This window comes from Rattus rattus, chromosome 9, assembly GCF_011064425.1.
Source record: "Rattus rattus isolate New Zealand chromosome 9, Rrattus_CSIRO_v1, whole genome shotgun sequence".
NCBI classification, from domain to species: domain Eukaryota; kingdom Metazoa; phylum Chordata; class Mammalia; order Rodentia; family Muridae; genus Rattus; species Rattus rattus.
The window spans coordinates 52,496,361-52,515,760 of NC_046162.1; positions in this window are offsets into that span (position 1 = coordinate 52,496,361).

A 19,400-nucleotide genomic window follows, 5' to 3' on the forward strand; every position below is an offset into this window, starting at 1 on the left:
GACAGGTTCGATTAGTTAAACTTGAGATTCATTCTATATTTAGAATGTTGTGTTTCGGTTTGCTTGCATGGGCATGGAGGGTTCTGTAGCTGCTGCAACCTGATGACTTTCTTGTTATTTGACTGCATGCCACTTCTGCACACTGCTGCCTTGTGATCGTGCCATGCGAGCATGCCCAGGCTAGCCATCTGGAAGAGGAACTCATGGCTCAGTGCCATGCATCGCCTTGGTTCGTAGCCAGCTGTTAGACGTGTGAGTGAGATCATTAAAGGCATGTCAACCTTCAGCCACCCTGCCAGTCTACCACACACACAACTGCAGCTCCAGCCAGGCTCTGCCAGGCCTATCCTTAATGAGATCTGTGAAATCACTCAGTCAGTTGACCTATAAACTCGTGGAACATTAATAATAAATGCTGCTTTAATCTACCAAGTCTCAGGAGTATTATGCGCAATGATAGATACCTAATATCGAGGTCATCATTAAAAAATACAATCGAGATTTTAGTGCCACCAATATCAGTGCAGCTCTTTCCAAAAGGAAAGTTTGGAATGTCCAAACAGTCCAGTTACTTGGGCTGTCTTTGAATTTAAGTGAGACATCATTCAAACTGTGACTGCTGGCCAGCACAGGCCATATAGCATTTCTAGCACTGAGAAAATACAGCTTGTTCATATAAGTTTGGAGTTTTAGTCTAATGGGAGTTTGGCTGATCCCAGTTATGGTGCAAAATGAATGTGAAGTTGTCCTTCATGCAGAAATTTGCCAAGACAATCATCTCTGCCAGGTACCAATATTCTCTCAGGGTACGATGCATCAGTATGGCCTCTTCAAAGTCAGAGATATTTTACAAAGGCAATGCATGAAACTCAGAGTAACATCTGTATGACAATGACTTTGGGATGAAGGAAGGACCATGTGTCATGTGGGTATTTATTTGATAATTTATTGGATATATAGGGAAATACTTGAACTCCTCTAGTCTAGTGACCAGACCCCTCTAAATTTACTTTGCCACAGACAGATATCTTAAATTAGACAAATTTTCAATTTCTTTCTTATAGAACATTTATAATAGCATCTTATATTGGTGAATAATTACTGCCCCTGGCCATGATATTATAAGATGGGCTTTGAAGAAATGCTAATAAACTTTACCGTTTAGTAATAAATATAATATACACATATATTCATTCTTTTCTTCTTACTCTAAGAATACAAAGCTAATGAATTCAAAGGAAATTATAGTTATATATGACTTTAAATGATTGTTCACAAACTTAAAAAGAGGCCATCCCTTTCCAGTATCACCCTGGTTATGTCTAAAGTGTTATCCACATGAAATGATAAGCTCCCACAGGAGTCCTAGGTGAGAATTCACAAAGTGGTGATGCTCCTATTGGTTACTAAAATATGCCTTTTAAGAGTCTATCAGGCCAGAAAAGGGGATAGGAGTCTCCATGAAGTGCACATGTCAAGAATTAACACATCCAAGATAATGCTTAATTGAACTACAAGCAGCAGTATTTTGAACACAGGCCACTTTGTATGTGTATTTATGTAAAGAAAACTCATGAACAGGAACTAACACAGCATGGTAGGTCAATTATCAGTTTTATTAATCAAGATAGTTTGAAAAAGAAGAACATGTTAGCTGAATGAAACCAATAGATAATATCTTCTTCATTCAAGGGTTCCCGCTCCCATGTAAGAGATCAGTGGTTCTCAACCAGTGGCTTGTAACCCTTTGGTGTCTCCTGAGACCACTGGAAAGCACAGATATTTACATTACAGTTCGTAGTGCTAGCATAATCACTTTTAGGAAGCAGCAATGAGAATAATTTTATGGTTGGGGTAACCACAACATGAGGAATTGTATTAAAGGGTCACAGCCTTTAGGAAGGTTAAGAACCACTGGTTTAAACAAACTAATTATTCAAAGTAAGGGAAATGTCTAGCAATGCAAATCCAAGACGTATGGCCAACTATCTCTTTCACTTTCTTTGAGGAATCAGATGTATTATTGGAACAGATGGTACCGACACTATTATTATTCTTTAATGATAGGAATTGTGGGAATTTAATCCTTTCCCTCTGAGTGACTCTAAATCATTATTCCATTTGGGGTTGGATACTCACGCTCTGGCCACATTTGCTGCAAACAGACATCAGATATAACTCACAGTGGTATTACTTTGAGGAGTGACAACTAGCCCATCAGAAATCTATGTACAATGATTCAGTTCATAGAATTACGCAGTAGATCTTGAGTCAGGAAAAGATAGATAATAGAAAGCAAACTGCTTTCCTTAACTCTCTCCAGGGGCTGGAGAGATGGCTCAGCGGTTAAGAGCGCTGACTGCTCTTCCAAAGGTCCTGAGTTCAAATCCCAGCAACCACATGGTGGCTCACAACCATCTGTCATGGGATCTGATGCCCCCTTCTGGTGTGTCTGAAGACAGCAACAGTGTACTCACGTATAATAAATAAATAAATCTTTAAAAAAAAAAAACCTCTCTCTATATCTCCTAACCCACATTGTCTTGCATATGGCTCAGATCCATTCTTGATCATGTGTAATTCAATAAGTATAATTTGTTGCCTGTTTTGCCTCCCTGACTTATGAACTCAAAGTGACCTATAATACCCAGTTCATTCTGGGCCGCGGCAGCATTTGCTGTGAGAAATTTCCATTTAGTATAGGGAGTTAGTGAATCAGGACAAACAGGCTTGAAACTTAGATTGATTGGAATATTGTAATTGATTGTTGTTGATATGTTGTCTCCCTGTGTGGCCAGGCCAGGAGAGGTCCAGGTGGTATTAATCTTTTGGGAGCTACCAGACACAGGAATCATTTGATGAAAAATCCAACCAGACCAAACCAACCAATCAGCCAATCAAACAAAAATGTTCCAGGGACATGCAAAAGGAAACTTTAGTGTTAAGTTGAAGAGCACACCAAAAGCAAACGGTACTTGAAAAAATAGTGCATATCAGAAAGGCAAAGCCAGAGATGAGAGTTGGGTAATCAGTCTATGGGCTTGATGTGGTAGGGGTTGCCATGAAACAGAACAAAGAAAAGCAAGAGATGAGATTCTGACTTGGATCATCAACTCTTTGTATTGCTGTACACCCAAACCCATGGAAAGAACTAGATACAGGAGATGGCTCAATAATTAACAGCATCTGATGGCTATTCTTGTTTATCAACTTGATCCACCAAGAATGACAGAATATCTATTGAAGAATTTCCTTAATCAAAATGACCTGTGGGCGTGTCTGTGGGGACATTTTTGATTGCTGCTTGATATAAGAAGGCCCCTGTAACCGTGGATGGAGTCATCCCTTCATATGTGGGTCTGGTTGAATAAGAAAGGTAGCTGAAGAAACCAAAGGAAACAATCCAGTGAGCAACGTTGTTCCTCTGCTGTTCCTGCTTCAACTTCCTAGCTTGGTTTTCCTCGAGGATGACATGGAAGTGAAAAACCAAGTAAACCCTTTCTTCCCCAAGATGTTTTTGAACATGGTGTTCTTCACATCATCAGAAAGCATACTAGAACAGAGCACATATTAGATTTGAAGAGGACCTAGGTTCAGTTCCCAGCACTCATTTTGGTTCCAGGGATCTAATGCCCTCTTCTGGCCTCTTCATGTACTGCACTCAGGTGCACATAATGCCCCCATCCCCACCCCTGGTGGTGGGGAGAGGTGAAAAAATAAGACGGATATTTAAAGGGCCGGACAGGGTCTTTGAATGATTCTACCATTGAAACATTCTTTTTAGGAAATTGTAGTATAGTCTTGATAGAGAAGAATTTATTTCAAGGAAAATGGCCAAGAGTTGTTATTCTGATATCACAATCTATTGTCTGGGGGATTCTGGTTAAGTTCTTGGTTATTATGCAACTTATTTTCCTCTAACTGTTAAAAGAGGAAGAGAAATGATGCCTACTTCATACTGGCTGTTGTATTTATTGAGATTCATTGTGCAAAATATTTAGCAAGTGTCGAGCATGTTGTTAATATTGTATATTTATTAACAGCTATTATGATTATGGTGATGATGAAGATGTTGATAAAGAACACTTAGTATCTGTGAAAACAAATTAGGCCAAGAAAACTAGAGAACTCAGCTGACACATCCAGCTGTGTCATGAAGTCCTGAGAGATGGTTTTACCTTGGACAGGACCTCTCATTTGTTAGAGCAGAGTCAGTTCTCAGGCATAATTATTTTTACAAGTGAGTTATGCTTTGGGTCTCTTTATTGGTAGTTTTGAAATCAATTTGCAATGGCCCAAGTCATTTGTAATCAGAATGTTCTGTGGAGGCCCTCATTAGTAAAACTTGTTACTTTCCAAAACAGAGGGAAGGCGGGCTCTGGGACCATAGGGCTCATGCTGATCTCAGACTCCATTGCATCTACGAATGCAGATTTCCAAATAGTTAAACCACAAAGCCTGCTTTCGTTCCAATACTCAGTTTCTCGGTAGACATATAAGCTGATGTGAGGTAGATTGAAGGCAGGGAGGGAAAGGCAATGGGTTGTGGATAATTCCTCCCCACCAATGGGGGTGGTGGTGGATTTGAATTAGAAGCCTACCACTTCACAACTCTGACATTTGTGGTCTTATTTGCTTTCGAATAATCACAGTGTTGACTCTTATAGCTTTAGGGCAAATACCAGCAAGTATCAAATTTTTTTAAATGAGAATTTGAATTGCTGTAATATTTGTAATATATATTTTTTCCTAGCTCATTTGGTCTCAGGCTTCCTTGTTAATAAGACAGGTGGACTTACTTGCTCATGTGTGAAGATTCCTATTAGGTAAATCTAGTCTTGGCACATTCATCAAAACTCCATTTATGGAGAAGAGGTCTCAGACTATTATCCCTATTCCTTAAGTAATTGTCCTCAATAAGAAATTGGCTCTGTTTTGCCTTCAGTCCTTGCCCTCATATCTCATTCTCCAAATAGTCTTTCTACTTGAATGACCCTGAGACTGGCTTTCCTTGCCCCCAGCAGGTATGTTCACTAAGCTTTGAGCCTTACTTTCAGTGAAGAAACATTTGCAAATGATTCCTGACCATGTAGGGACCACATCTCTAATTAAAGGTGACTAGACGTTAGAAATCATCCTCCTTCCCCAAATACAGAGTCTGACCATGTGCAGCAGTTACTTGGCACCCTTCATTTCATTAGCACCTACGATTCTCAAATAAGAACATGCAAATCTCTAAAATCTCTAACGTAGATCCAGCAATGATCTTACTTTCTTCTCAACAATGACCATCAGCAAGTCTATGGAGCCAGTTTCCATACAGGTGGTATGCATATTCACTGTGCCTTGTGTCCACACTCAGGTTTGGCTAAATGGGACCATGAGTTCATGTCTCTAAATCAGTCCTCATGGCTTGACTTTGCATTCCTCCCTCATTGCTGGTTCTGAGTCTGTTCGAGATCTGGCTACTCGGTCACTCTGCAGACCATTCTTCCTGGGTCAGTCAAGCACTTTTGTTCTTTGGATGTCTTTCCCCTCATCCTCATCACCTGGGTGTGCAGATAGCTATTGCTATTTCCAGTCACTATTTGGGACCTTCTCAGGTACTTGATATTCTTAAATACATGAAACCTTCCCAGCACAGACTCACTGGAATTCCAGATAATGCTTTGAAGCATTTATCTTACTGCTGAATTAATTGCATAGTCCCAATTAAGCACATTCCAAGTTCTCTTCCCAACTAAGCCACTGCAAAGGTTTGACCTTGCTTTACAAAAAGGCCTGATGAATCAAACACAGCACATGGATGTGGCCTGGCTTTCTCCTAGTCTATTTATTTTTTCCTTTTTTTTTCTTTTTTTTTTTTTGGCAGTTTTTATTTTCATTTGTTTGTTTGTTTTTATTAATCATTATATTCATTTACATCTCAAATGACATCCTACTTCCCAGTTACCCCTCCACAAGTCCTCCACCCCACAACCTCCCTCTCCTCCTTCCCCTTTGCCTCTATGAGTGTGCTCCCCCACCCTCCTCTCTCCCAGCCCACTCCTCCAGCATCTCCCTATGCTGGTGCCTCAAACTTCCACAGAACCAAGGGCCTCCCCTCCCATTAATGTCAGACAGGGCCATCCTCTGCTACCTATGTATCTGGAGCCAGGGATCCTTCCCTGTACACTCCTTGGTTGATGCTCTAGTCCCTGGGAGCACTGGGTGGTCAGGTGAGCTGATGTTGGTCTTCCATGGGGTTGCAATCCTCCTCAGCAGTTCCAGTCCTTTGGACAGCTCCCCCACGAGGGTCCCTGACCTCAGTCTGAAGATTGGCTCCAAGAATCCACCTCTGCATTGGTCAGTTGTTGGCTGAACCTCCCAAGGAGCAGCCACACCAGGTTCCTGTCAGCAAGTGCCCTCTAGGCAAAGGCCACAACAGTGTCAGGTTTGGTGTCTGCAGATAGACTGAATCCGTAGGCGGGACAGTCCCTGGATGGCCCTTCGGACTTTGCTCCATTTTTTGTTCCTGTTCTTCCTTTGAACAGGAACATTTCCGGGTTAAAGGTCATTCTCAAGCTTTCCCACCACTTGGCATCTTCCTAAACTTAGCACCTAAACCTTGCACCCTCCGCAAGCTCCTCCCATTTGCTTACTTCATTAGCAAATGCAGCTTCTAAGTGTTTTTGTGTGATGGAGGAGGAGGGAGGAGAGAGGCTGGAGAGCAGACATAAGAAACTTAAGCAAAAGTGAGGGGTGGGCACAGATGAGAGAGGGAGCAGGTTGGAGGGAAGGTGGGGAAAGGTGGGGGGGAGAGACTTATGAGTTGAGAAAAGTGAGAAAAGCGTTAGCATTCACTCCGTTCAGTCACCATTCAAGGTTCCTAGGCCATAGTAACGAACTGGAATGTATACCAAGTGCAATTGACATTTCAGGAGAAAGGTGACTGTTTTGTGTTGAAATGCTGCTTATCTGGTTGCTACTTTAAGGATGCTGTTTCATGAATGAGGAGGTAAAAGCAGAGGCAGGAAGATTTGCAGGGATATGATTGTCTATGGCCAAGAGATGGCTTAATTTTGAGGAACAGCCAAAGGGCTTGGTGAAGAATGTGCACACGTGTGGGTGTCAGAGGCTCTTCTATGTGGGGTAGGCAAGGCAAAGAACAGGGCAGAGCAATAATGTTGAGGCCATATTTATCACGCATCGAGATTTGTCCTTATTAATTCACTCGGTCCATTTAACAACCCTGGACTTTAATTATGTTCATTCTTCAAGTGAAAAATCGCTACATCCAGGTCAAGCAGTATTTCCCAGAGGCACACAGCTGGGAACCCCAGAGCTGTTATCTGGCCACTGATTGCAGTCATGCGCAGTCCAGGTATGTCCCTCCCATGCCGCTCTCTCTGTTGATGTACAGGGTTTCGTTGTTTCTCCGACCAGTCCTGTGGTCCACGGCTATAGACAAGCCCATTGGATGCTGACAGGGCGAGGGTCAGCTTGAGTGGGGATGAACAGCAGGACCACAGGACATCGTTCCTTCCTTTGAACACATGTAGCAAAACAATGCCTTTGTCAACGATATGAAGCAACTCTAGGTTTTTGTATATTTGACATTATTCCATCACCCTTTAATCGGTGATCATGCATTTGGAAGCTATTCTTAATTATTGATTGACTCACACCGAGTTGGAGGCTCATAGAGAAAGGACGTGCCTCTTCTCCCTTGTGTCATTATTACTGTCTGGATGCAGTATCTTCATACAATAGAACCACAGGAGATACAAATTTGATTTGTAAATCTTGAACTAAATGTGTATGTATGTACACATGTATGTATGTATATGTATGTATGCATGTATGTATATGCATGTACATGTATATATATATATTTACTTGTATTTTTGAGATATAGCATGGATTCCTATTTCTGTTTTAACAATCTGATTATTTAAAACTTATTGACACTTCTCAACGAAACTTCAACTGAAGCATAAGCATTACTTTAAAAAGACAAAGATGGTCTTAATCTCACCATGTAGCCCAAGATAACGCTGAAGAAATATTCCCATATTTATGATCCTCAACGACTCTGGTCTTTCCTCAACTATATTTGAACTTCTCAGCTCCAGGTAACTAGCACCCATTGTCCTAGTTAACCAAAGGCTTCACGTAACCGAGGGCAGCCTTGCTTTACTTTGCTGCCTCGTCTTGCCTTGAACCCACAATCATCCTGCCTCAGCCTCCTGCCTGCTATGATTAAAGATGGGTACCAGCACATCTGGCTTTAAACTTTAGAAAGTTTCTAGGAAATATCATCTTACTTTCCCCAAACTTTTCAGTAACTTACACTCTAACCCTTAAATACATTTTCAAGATTAACTTTTAATTTTGATATAGTTTTCAAAGTTATGAAATTTCCTAAGAACACTTATTGGACTGAGATACCCTGAATTTGACAGCAGCAAACCTAGTGTGACCTTGTAAGTCAGAGACGTGACATTTGATCAGTGACATGATCTTGTGTACAATTTTATTAACAGTTTGCAGTTTGTCCCAATTGTGGTCCTTTTCAAATCCAGGATCAATACAGTATCACACTACGTCTAGTTCTCATCTCTTTCTTACCTCCTTTTCTCTGTGATGGTTCTCTTGTCTTTATCCTTCTTATTGCTAACACATGTCAAGTGGACTGGCTGGTTATTTTGAAGAATGCTCTCTCTGAGTCAGGTTTGTGTGTGACTTCATCATGGCTATGGTTAGGTTATAGATCTGTGGCATGAGTAACACAGAAGCAGAACTATATTGTTTTTGTTACATCACTTCAGGAAGGTATATAGTGCTAATATGATTATCATTGATGAGATTGGACTTTACTTGTTATATAAACTCATTTCCCATTCCTCTGAAATGTCTTTGGACAATGCACACTGTGGTTTCTTCTTAACTCTGGTGTAATCTGGTGACCCTTCATCCTCCTACTTATTATTTCTATCAGCTATTGGATGGTAAAAGACTTTGTCAATCTCTTTAAACATGGTATTTCTGGCTGATGAAATAAACCTAACACAGAGTTAGTTCACATATTTTACACCAACTAAAAGCTAGAATTTTAAAGTTCAGTTATCTGTCCCAGATCCCAAAGTAGGTGACATGAATTCAGATATCATTGTCTGATGTTGGATGCATTACCCACTGTACAACTTTGCATTTTTTAAATCAACCATAAACACTTCTTTCGTTGTGAAATTGTTGTGCTTTTTGTATTCTTATGCATACCTAAATACTCTTTAAAACATTTTGCCATTTCTTATTTCTGGAGTAGAGGATGCCGGTGAACATGACAGTCATGACAACTCATGGGAGTTGGCTCTCCCCTTCTACCAGGTGAGCTCTTAGGATGGAGCTCAGGCTGTCAGGCTTGGCAGTCGGTGCTTAAGGCAACAGGTACCTTGATTCCCTGCATCATCTCACTGGATCACCTTAAGCTTCTTTTGGTTGCAGAAAACAGAATTATTTACACGTAAGAAGAGAGATGAGGATTCTTGCTATGCAAGACACCTCTGGCACCTCTGCCAAAAACAATTTGGGAGGCATTTTCAGTCTTTTAAGGCATTTTGTTTCTTTTTGACTAGGGTGTCATCTTTGGGTTGAATAATTTTTGTACATGACAAAGAACTAAACAAATGCACTAAATATAGACTCATTAGTGGAAGGATCGAAGAGCTGTTGAGTTCTCTCCAAGTGGCCACAGATGACTTGTACTTGAGATTCTCAGCAAGCCTGCTTGAGGATTCCTCCATGAATCTAAATCCTCATGGAGCTTTGGTCTTACAGAATGACTTGGAGAGTTTTAAATAAGTCCTTTGCCCGTTTATTTCTCCGGGCTCCCTTTCTTTCAGGGTCTTCACTGGTTTGGAGGAAAAATCATTTGAAGTCATTTCACCTGCAAGTTTGCAAACCTTAGCTGCAGCTGCAGTGGCTACAGTGAGTATGAGCGCGTGACTGTGGCCCCTGGAAAGCCACATCACTTTGTGGGCTGAATTCCTTAGTCTTAAATTGCAGCAGTTGGAATAGAACTCCAAATTCAAGCTCTGTTTAGTCAATTCATATTGAGATAATGTGTATTGTACTGAATAGCTACATGAAAAGCTCAACTGCTTTTGTATATAGCATATTGACTTCATACATAGTAACACACACACACAACACACACACACACACACACACACATCTTTAAATTTTTGTTTTGTTAGATAACAAATCATTGAGAATGTTTCACTCCAGTTATTTCCTGTCCACTCATCAAATCAGTAACCAACATAGTGCCTGGAAAGAAATATCATTTGAGACACTTGCGAAGAGTGAGTAAATTTTAAACATTGCTCACCAGCTAGTATCTGACTTGACTCAATTGTAATATGCTTTAATCTTATGAGAATGTTTGCCTGAAGTCATTTATGGTGTGTGGTGGTGGTGATGGCTCTCTCTCTCTCTCTCTCTCTCTCTCTCTCTCTCTCTCTGTGTGTGTGTGTGTGTGTGTGTGTGTGTGTGTGGTGTGGTGTGTGTATGGGTGTGTGTGGTGTATCATGTATATACATTGTATGCATGTATGTGCTGTGTATGGATGTGAGTGTTGTGTGTGATATGTATGCACATAGTGTAATTACTACCGTAGGAAACAGTCTATAGTCTATGCCACAGACCCTACCTCTTCTTTTCCCACTTGTCACTGCAAATTGCATGTGAATAGCACTAAAATAATAGGCCATCTATTGCACTGCTAATCTTTACTTACTCTTGGAGTGCCCTGGAGCTTGACAATGGCTTTCTTCCTTGATCCTTATTTCTGGTTCTGAAGTGTATATTTTATACAATTTTTAAAGCACTCAAATGCCCATTTGCTCTTTTTTGATTGGTATGAACTAATTGACAGTCATTTGCCTTTATACATTGTTAACTAACAATCCCCCCTTTAGATTGTGTGTGTGTGTGTGTGTGTGTGTGTGTGTGTGTGTGTGTATAGGGAAGAATATAACTTTGGTTAACCTTGTTTGTTGAGACAGGGCCTCTAGATCGCTTGGAGTTTACCAAGTGTATTAAGCGTTCCATGCCAGTGATCCCTAGGCATGTATCCACCTGTCTCTGACTCTTCAAGGCTGGGGTTACAGCTCTGAAGCTTTGAACTCAGATCTTTATGCTTGCATGTTAAACACTTTACTCACTGAGATATCTTCTCCAACTTTATACAATTAATTACAGAATTTCATTTAGTGAAATGCATGCTTGTTCATTAGTCATCCATTTCCCAACACTATTGCTGTTCTGCTGTAGGGTGGACCTCTTGATATTTTAAAATCCTTGTTAGTTTGACCATACTTGGGTATATTATATAGCTAATATTTTATAGATAATGAAACGTCATGTGTTGCCGGCACACTCATAATGTCTGTATTACACAATAAATTATATTATATATATTTATCGACAATACTTCATTATTCTTGGTCACTGTATAGACCAAAACAATAAAAATTGTTAACAATTGACAAACAGTTGATAAACGGCAAACCACCAGGAGTTCTTCAGCCACAAGGATGATTCGTTAGGTTTGTCCTCAGAATCCCCGACTTGGCTTGATTGTTCTTAGATTTTTTTAATTGTTACTCTCCAACCTCTTAGTGTCTTGAAATTTCTCAAGATTCCATTCTAGCCCCTGTTTCTTTATGTTAGTGATATTTGTTCCTTTGATCACATTGCCCAGACTCATAATTTTAAATATAAATTATCCCCCCAAACCCACTGAAGTTTATAGCCACCATCTGCCATCTCCCCTAAGCTCCAGATCCCAAGATCAGTTGGACTCTTGTAATTTTTGCTGGGTTGTTTAATAGACAGCACATATTAGATTTATCAAAACAAAGCATTTGAATCCTTCCTTTGTTGCCTACCAAATTATATCAACCCAGGATTTCTCATTTTATTAAATAACACCACTGTTCACCATCATTATTCAGGCTTTAAATCTCTGCTTTAATGTCCATGTACGCTGAGAGTGTTTTCTAGCTGCCAGATATGAACACCCAAACAGTATTGTTTCAAGGTGACTTCTCATCAGCTCGGTAAATGTGAAGACGTTGTTTAGCTTCACCAGTGCCTAGCACACTGCCTGTCATGAACTGGAATCATATTGATGTCCAGAAATGACTAAGGAATAAGCATGCGTGTCAGAATATAAAATCCTCTCTCTATATTGTAAAATAAACCTTAAATACATTAATTACATTACAATCTTTATGAACCAATTACTGACAAGAAGCAACTCAAGGGAGGAAGAATTCATTTTAGCTCACAGCTTAAACCAATAAAGTCCATTAAATAGGTGTGCGTGTGGGGCAATGTATGTAGCAGACTGCATGAGGCAGCTTGTCACGCTGAAGTGAAGAATCAGTGTGAAATTGAACTGGGTTATAAAACCCCCTTTCTTCATCAAGGCTCCATTTCCTAAAAAAAATAAAATAAAATAAAATAAAACCAAAAACAAAACAAAACAAAAAAACCCCAAAACAAACAAAACAAACAAACAAACAAACAAACAAAACCCCAAAAAAACATTTTGCATTCAAACTTTAGGAATGGAAATTTTGCTGTTTTCATTTTTGAAATTAATGTCAAAACCAAGCATATTAGTGGTAGATAATTTTGAATTATCTAAAAATTTAATGTAAGATGACATCATATTACCTTCTATAAACAGATAGTTTAGATACTTTGTTTAAGGCCATGAATTCTATTCTCCTAAGATAATAAAAACTGTATTACCGGCAATGAAGATAAAAATAAAGCCTTAATGGTAAGACATTAGAAATGTTACAATAAAAATAGTGATTGTTAAAATTATCTTCATATTACATTTCCTGGGGTTCTAGGGAATGGTAAAGGGCAATTCTATATTTGGGAAGAGAAGGAGGACCAGAAAGAATGCTGGAGTATGGGAAAGGGTAATGATGGGTGGCTACTATAAAGTATAATTATTTATAGATATGAAAATATCAAAATGAAATCCCAAATTTTATATAGTGTATATATGACCAGAAGGTCAACAAAATAAGATAAAAATAGAATTCTAGGTATTACAAAAAAACAGTACTTCAAAGAGGGGAGGAGGACACAGAGACAAAAAATTAAATAATTCCAGGATTGTTTTGTCTGCAAGAGATTATGAGATTATCGTATTTCCAGATTTAAAGAGATCACAGAGTAATCATAAACATGGCCAAAATCAGCTCGTATGTCAGTGTGATTCTTCCCAATGCGTATGACAAAGAGGACATTTCGAAAGCTTCTGGAGGTAATAAAGGAAGTTCAAATGAAGGACCAAAAGAATAAGATAAGTGGCGATGTTTCTCACTGGAGACCCTGGAAACTTAGAGATTCTGGAAAAATGCCTTCACCCATTTGATTTATCAATAATGTCCAAGTAAGTATTCTATACTTAATTTGTCAGTATCAATCAAGTTCAAGGGCAGAATGAAAGCATCTATGGACATACAGACTCTTGCAAAAACTCATCTCCCTTGTGTATGTGTTTAAAGAAAATGACAAGAGGTTATACTTTTGTAATAAATTAATGAAGAAAAGAGAAGAGAAAATAGAACATGAGACATATTGGATACACCACAGTGTCTCTTCTACAAAAGTAAAATCATAATGCCATCAGGAAGAACTGTTCCAAAAATTTGAACATTATGGAATAATGTTTTATAATACTTTAATATACTATCTTGAAAGGATTTTTGTTACACTGGAAAACAATACAGTAATAAGTTAAATAGAAACACTTAGAAAACTATTACACGCCACACACACACACAGAGAGAGAGAGAGAGAGAAAGAGAGAGAGAGAGAGAGAGAGAGAGAGAGAGAGAGAGAGAGAGAGAGAGAGAGGGAAATCCATCCAAGTAAGTAAGCTGAAACAAGTCAATGATAATGTCAGGGAGAATAATATTTTGATCATAAAAGTTAAATTCTACTCAAATATCTGTGATCCTTACACAAAAGTGATAATATAAACATTGATTTAATAAAAGTCAGAGGCTTAGAAGGATTGGGCTTATTGGTTGTAAAAAACAGAAGGAATTCGAGGTAATCTTTCAAAGGGAAAAGCAATAAATGGCAATATAGGCAGATTATTTGGAAATGCAGAAGTAAATATCAGGAGGATCAGTTTAAACTAGAAGGGGGCTGCTGCTAGAGGCCAACAGTAGTGTGTGTGTGTGTGTGTGTGTGTGTGTTTGAGAAGGGGAGGAGTGTGCCAGGAGTGTTCTTCGGTAGTACAGTACTTACTTAACTATTATCTGTATACATCTAACTTTCAATGAAAATGCAAACTTAATTGCAACCATGGAAGATGTTTATTGGAGAGGAGTATATTGTAGTAATAAGGACAGAAATACCACAAATATATGGCGCTCTCATATGTAGAAAAAATGATAAAATTATAGCTAGAAGAAAAACCCAAACATAAATGAACAAAGAAACATATAATCCTGATTAGTAAAGGTATCTTTTATTTTAAAAAAATATGCTTTTAAGAAAATATCACCAAAATATTGTGAGAAGTTTTGGAGACAGTAAAATGATATTAATCTTTGGATACATATACTAGTTTTGAAAAAGTAAAACAGTAAAGGTCTTGCCTTTTCAAATATTAGGAATTGTTTAGGGGGGCAGAGAGGACAAGTGGCAGGAAGGCTGAAAAAAGGGATGATGGAGAACATAAGGGTGATACTCTAAATTTGATATATATTATCCATAATACATATATGCATATGTATTATGTATGAAAAGTTAAGTGAAGAAAAATGAGAATAAAAAGCAAAACGGCTAGATTTTAATGCTGTTTAATACTAAGGGTAGTGTTTAAATCACCCCCATGCCCTGTAGACTGTTAGCAAGTGAGAAGTTTTAGTACGATGTATCCAGGACGCTGTACATGGCTCATTTAAACAAAATTATCTACTTCTATGCTTCTGCTTATAGTGTATATGCATTGTATATGTAAACAGAGTGTAAAATGACAGATCATTATAATCTTACTTTTTAATGAGAAAGATGTAGATGATTTTCACAGAGAAAGAACAGAGGATAGAAAAAGGTACACCTGTCAGGATGGAATACCTTGTTTATGTCCCCACCCCCGCCACCAACCCTGAATATCTAGGTAGCAGTTTGAATTGAAGCTCATTTATCTGGTTGACCGTGAAGTACGTGATAGGAAGGATATGCAACACTATTTTTACATTTGTGATTCTTAGCAAAAGACGGTTCATAAATCTGGAACATCTGAATTGCTTACTGAATGCGCTAGTGACTGATAGCGATTGACTGGTTGATGGGATAAGTAATCAGCATTGAGCTCTGAACATGGAGAGGGAATCTTCTAGTCAGGTACGGGTACAATAGGAAGGTGGGAAGAACTCGTGTTGACAGAATAAATGTGAAGAGGGATATATCAGCTAAGGCTGGATATCTACAGAGAGCTAAACAAAAAGATCAAGAAAGGGTGAGAGGAAATGCAGCATGAGGTCAAAGAAGGTTCGTGCACTTTTAAGGCAGAAACATTTGGAGCTTAATCTTTGGTTCAGTTATTAGTGGTTATGAAATTATAGAAATAAAAGAACAAAACATACACAATGAAATTCTCCTCATTGAGATGGAAAAGGGATGAAAGTTTCATGGTTATGAGCAGGGTCAGAGGCTTAAAAGCAAAGTGGCAAACTTAAGGAAAGACAGCGACAAGGAAAGATTTTTGATGATGGTCAGTATCAACCTCAATTATCAGAAATGTGTTTTGTCTTACGGGGGAATTAGCTGGGAGAGATAATATTTTGAATAATAAGTAAGCATCTATCCTCAGTCACTGTGGTGTTTTATCCTTAGCTTATTGAAGAACATTCAAATTATATAAGCATACTCATATAGATAAAAATCTGTATTTATCAAGCTTATCAAACAATTCATCTAAAAATTTAACCATCTATCTCTGTATTGTTCTTTTATTGACATGATATACATTAAAGAGAAAATGTATTATAAATAATTATGGACCTTGATTTTTTTTTGTGAAATCAGGAATGGTAATTTTGGCTAATTAAAGAAGTGTGGAATGAAGAAAAACATATCCCGTTAGTGGTCTTTTTTTTTTTTTTTTTGTTTTGTTTTTTTAGCCAAGCATTGAGGAAAGTATCTTGGCTTAAGCCACATCCTTGTCAATGTGATCAGTTGGTTGTTTGAAGAACATTAAGATGGATGGTCATGAGTTCAAATCTCAATTGCAATGTTTGCTAGCTCAGTAACCTTGGAACTGACTGTTAATTAAGCTGTGGGAGTCACATCATTTTCATCTAAGGGGAAAATTAATGACAGGGCTGGGTAAGAAGCAATGATAATGTATGTAGTTTCTAACACATTGTCTCAGGCAGCGATGATAGGTTTCATAGATTTTTGTGGATTCAGGGCTGCTAACAGGCATTTGAAGAGAAATTGCTTAAAAATGCTTTTCAATGTGCCATTACAATTGATGCGTTTCCGAGATTCTGATCTATATTTTTCTGAGCAAGACAGCAAGCGATTTTCACCTCCTCTCCTAGGGCTTTATGATAACGGGTTTTGCTTGTTCTCGATTTGGGCTGGAGGTGGTGAAGTATTTCATGGGGACAGAAAGCACAGCCTTCCATTCTGACAGCCAGCAATTCTCTTCCTGGAGCATACCTTTTAGACAGAAATTTAGAGAAGCACACAGACTTCATTCATCATAGCTTCCAAGAGGCAGATTCTATCACTCTAGAATCCAGAGTGAGCATTCAACACGAGAAGAAAGAGAGGCATCCATTTTACCTTTGACATCACAGTGTTGTAAGAGAGGACCAGAGAGGCACAAGGTGAGATCTCATGTTTTCTTTAGGTTGAGAAAGCTGAGCCCCCAGCTTTCACGCTTGGAAAGAACATTGATGATATTGATTGGGAAAAGCCAGTGGAATGTTAAAATTGTGCAGTGCGTGTGCTGCTCTGCTGCAATTCATGCAATAATGGGTTACTACCTCTGCATGGTTCTGTGGAAGACAAAAAGAATTGCTTCTCCGACCTCTTCCCAAAAGACTGACTTGTGATTCATCTTTAAACTTACTGCAACGGCTACTCTCATTATTATTTCTCTTTTAAAGTTTATGTTTCCCCCACCCCCAGAGCCAAAAGGTTCTTTTTAATTCATAAAGAATTCTTTGTTTTTATGAATTCTTGCTGGTCATGGCTTCTGTGGTACGGTTAGAATGACTCATTTCAAAACATTTTTCTGGCCATTCATTCACTGCTCAGATTTCTCAGAAAGCAATTCGGTTATTTGTGTGGCTCAGTGTGGGGAATAATGGAAAGGAAACTGTGCTTAAGAGTCTACATCTTCAATATTTAATCAATGTATATCTGCATCAGGCACGTACCTGTTATGGATTAGGTATGAATAGTGTATCCTACCTGCATATATGTTAAGGACTTGATTCCCGGGTGGGTCCAGTTGGGAAATGTTGTTGGTCTTTAAGAGATGATGTCTAAGCTATGGACATAGCTTAGCTGGAAGAGTGTTTACCTGGCCTTCAGGATGCCCAGAATCAATTCCACAGCACTGCATAAATCAGGCATGGTCGTGCATAGCTGTAATTCCAGAGAGGCAAGAGAGGAACCCGAAGTTCAAAATTATCCTTGGCTACATGACAAATGCAAAGCCAGCCAGCAAGGCTTCATGAGACTCTAACTCAAAATAATAAAAAGGAGCTTGGGTTTAGTAGGAAGTTTTTAAGTAATTGAAGGCATATACTAAAGGAATCTCAGGAACCTTTCCTATCATGTCTTTCTCTACTTCCTGGCTTGCTGTAACACCCACCACCACCATGATATGCCACCCTGTATCAATGACCCAGTGAAATGCTGATACTTGGATTAGATTCTACAGAAATGCAAATCAAAGAAAACATTTTTTAAAAATTATTATTATTTTATTTATTTACAATCCAGTCACTGCCCCTCCCCCACCCTCCTTGTTTCCCTATCCCACAGTTTCTCATCCCATTCTTCCTCCCCCTTGTCTCTGAGAGGATGTCTCCCCTCACCATGCTACTCCCTGGGGTCTCAATTCTCTCCAGGACTTGGTACATCTCCCACTGAGGCCAGAACAAGCAGCCCTCTGCTATGTATGTGTCTGGGCCTCAGACCAGTTTGCCTTGCTGCCTGGTTGGTAGCTTAGTATCTGGGAAATCCCAGGGGTCTGGGTTAGTTGAGACTGCTGGTCTTTCTGTGGTGTCACTTTCTATGAAGTGTCTTCTTCAGCTTCTTCAGTCCTTCCCCTAATCCAACCATAGGCGTCCTTGACTTCAGTCCAATGGTTGGGTGTAAATATCTGCACCAGCCAGTTGCTGGTTGGGCCTCTCAGAAGACAGCCATGCAAGGCTCCTGTTTGTCAGCACATCATGGAATCAGTGGTAGTGTCAGGCTTTGGTGCCCACCCATTAGATGAATCCCAAGTTGGGCTGGTCACTGGACCTCCTTTTCCTCAGGTTCCTCTCCATTTTTTGACTGTGGGTAGGCACCCCCATTCCTCCACTTGAGTGCCTGTCTTTCTACTGGAGATGGGCTCTGCGAGCTCCCTCTTTTTACTGTTGGCCATTTCATCCACGGTCATTCCCATTGAGTTCTGAAAGTCTCTCACCTCCTAGGTCTCTGGTATTTCTAGATGTAACCTCACCTCCTCCCACCCCCATGCTACATATTTTCATTTATTTTCCTGGCTCTCTGGTCTTCTCTCCTGCCCCCTGTACCTGATTCTGTTCCCCCTTTCCCCTTCCCCACCCCTCTCCCATCTGGGTCCCTCCCTCCCTCTGACTCCCTGTGATTATTTTCTTCCCCCTTCTAAGTAGGGTTGAAGCAACTCACTTGGGCCTTTCTGCTTGTTAAACTTCTTCCGTTCTGTGGGTTGTATCCTAGATATTCTGTACTTTTGGGCTAATATTCACTTATCAGTGAGTACATACCATGCATGTGCTTTGGGGTCTGAGTTACCTCAGTCAGTCAGGATGATGTTTTCTAGTTCTGTTTGCCTGCAAGTTTCATGACGCCCTTGTTCTTAAAAGCTCATTAGTATTCTATTGTGTATATAAACCACATTTTCTGTGTCCGTTCTTTGTTTGAGGGACATCTGGGTTGTTTCCAGCTTCTGGCTATTACAAATGAGGCTGCTGTGAACATAGTAGAGCACATGTTTCTCTAGTATGGTGGGGTACCTTTTGGGTACATGCCCAAGAGTGGTATAGCTGGGTCTTCAGGTAGATCTATTTCCAATTTTCTGAGGAATCACCAGATTGATTTCC